Below are 2,957 nucleotides of genomic sequence, written 5' to 3' on the forward strand. Positions count from 1 at the left end.
ACTTGAAGATGATCTTGATCAGTAATTACTGGGAAGGGTAATCCAAGGTAGGATGGCACAATGACGGTGCAAGCTGGGAACAAAAATGGAAATACTAGGAATGATTCTAGTAACTGGGGAGAAGCTCAACAGTAGAGAGTGAATCTACTGTTTGAAAGGTTTAGCATAACCGAAGGAAACTGGGAGCAATCCCAGTTAGTGCCGGTGAAAACACCTAGCGCTTGTGCGTGCTCTCAAGAACTTGAGCATTTCCATATTCATCAAGGTTCTACCAACATCCGTGCCGAGGATCCTGGCAACACAACATACTACCATGATGAATGGTGATGGAGGATGCAGGTGCAAAGGAGGACAACACTTTCTCAGATTTTTCCTTAGCAATGCCAAAGAGGCAAATCTGGATGATCGACCGAGAGACATTTAGCACTCCGCTTCTAATGTTCTCCTTGATGCACTAGCATATCCCATTCATAGATATGGTTAGATATCTAGAACATCAAGTAAAGGTCGGACTTCGGGTGCGCAGGAATCCATAGGGAATAACTAGTGGAATAAATCCTACGAAATCCTTATGGGGAGGTGGCCAACTTCCTCAATCAAGATACTACAATAATAGGCCTTCCGGCTGGATGTGTTGGCCACGACATCCACTTTACCGATTATCGAGAGGGCAATATTATAATTCTTGGGAAATGTTCCAACCATCATATCTGCCTGAGATTCAGATCTAGTTGGTTTCAGTATATTCCAGACTCATCAAGTCTAGAAAGAAAATTAAGGTTTGCAACACAAATCGACGAGAAGACGTTGCAAGATTCTCGGGAGATGGACTACGGTAGTAAGCTCCAAAACATGAGCTGGTTCTGCTGCAAACATGTGAACACGTTGTCCCAGACAAGCATGCCCACATGGTAGTCTTACAATGAAACACTACCGAGTTCTGGTTGGGAACCATCAACAAGGATATCGAAGTTCTTTCATAAGTCCGGATTAGCTCTTATGAAGGAACTCCTTCTCCTTGAACAAGTAAGTTAGTGGCTTGGTGTGCTAGGGATACATATAGAATGAAGGTTGCAAGTCTCCAAACCACGATATACTTCGCACATATGCATGACTGACCTGGGATGATTCCAGAGGAAGCAAAACAAACTTTCTCGAATTCACGGCGGCAACTTGCATCTAATGCACATGAATTAGAGTAAGTCACTTCTTTCATCCAACATATGCTTCATGAACGGAACGCGAAGATAATGCTTATAAAGTTTCCAATACTAGCTGGATGTTCAACACGAGTCATGGAGAAGGTAGCAGTGTTGCTGATGGGCTCAACAACAATTCATCCAGGTTTCCATGGAGATGGAATTCCATAATTATGTGAACAAGTGATAGCATTGGTCAGACCCAAAAGATATAATGGTGTATGCTCGAGGGATCAACCACGAGTAAGACAACATTATGAACATCGTTGGTTCTGATTTGATTTGACGATAGCCCATGTTCAAATCAAAGTTTTGACAAGATGATAGACCCATCAACTGATCACAAGGACCAATCGATGAAGATATCACCTTTCTCCGACACACACACACACACACACAAGGATATCCCTTTGGAAATGAACTAAGTTAGACAAGCTTTTATCTTCCAGCTCTCCAAGTTGTTGTCTAGCTTAACCAACTAGCTCAAGGGTATCCAACACAGATTCTTGGAGAAAGAGTGGCTTATTGGAAAACCAACTTGATCACGAACTCAACATATCGGTCAGGGGACGACCTGGTGATACTTCCGTGAAGATATCTGGAAAATCACGAACCACCGACTTGTTATTAAGATCGAGAACAATCTTGCTTTTCAGGGCAAGACGATATGATCAACTGAGCAAGGGTTTGACAAAAATCCTAACTCATTGATTGAAGAGTGCACCAAAAATAAGGACTAGGTAGCACGATCAATCTTAGAATGATGATTCCATAATCAACACACCAAGAATGAGGTTATCGTCCATTAACCACCAAGCAACGGAGTTGCTAGGAGTATTGATTTCACACATCACAGTTCGCTTGTCGGTATTCCGGTTATAATAACACGGAGACCGAGGAATGAACGATGATGGCGAGGAGTATCACTAAATCAAGAATTCATAAGAGGTGGTGCAATTCTCATGACACTCTTGACATAAAGATGGTAACACTCCAGGTAGAACAGAACAAAAACTGGATTGGCATTTGATCTGTGGAATACAACTACTTTGACCCAATCCCAGAGATGGACGAGGTACTGGAGTTTGTTTCTCCTAGTCATTCTGAATAGAACGGCTTGACGGACCACAAGGATAATAAGCATCGATAACACGAATGCACAATAACTCCTGACTATCAATTGATAGACGAGGGTCAGGATACAACTAAAGGGGGACAACTCAAAGGAACATATGTTTTTCTGAGTTGTGGATGCATGGATTAGTATGTCGAACCAAGTCCAACAAGTTTCTTCTAGATAAACCATGCAGAAAGGTAGGACTGGCAGAGTCACAATATGAATGGAGTACTCCTCAAGAGCGCCCTGGTTGTGATCTTTTGGTTAAAAGAACTTCTGCCATGATGGTTCATGGTATTGGAAGAATGAAATACCACGGACCTCGAGGACTAATGCAAAGGTTACTAATATCTTAAGGGAACTAGCAAGCACTATCAACAGGAGGTAAGTGGAGTGAATCTTGGGTTCAAGAACCCAGAAATAGAATGCCTACTAACTAAATGGCATCACGGGATGCTTTCGAGAATAATGGCCAGAATCCGCACACTGGGAATGCAAAGCATTGCTAGATTACTAAGTGGTTCTCTAAGACGACTGGGGTCATAATAATAGCTCCAACATATATGACGAGGTAACGGAGTACCTCAACACACTGGTTAGTGTGATTAATCTGGCCCAAGGAACATCAGAAACGGAAAGAA

The sequence above is a fragment of the Aegilops tauschii genome, chromosome 6 (assembly GCF_002575655.3).
Source record: "Aegilops tauschii subsp. strangulata cultivar AL8/78 chromosome 6, Aet v6.0, whole genome shotgun sequence".
Lineage (NCBI taxonomy): Eukaryota > Viridiplantae > Streptophyta > Magnoliopsida > Poales > Poaceae > Aegilops > Aegilops tauschii.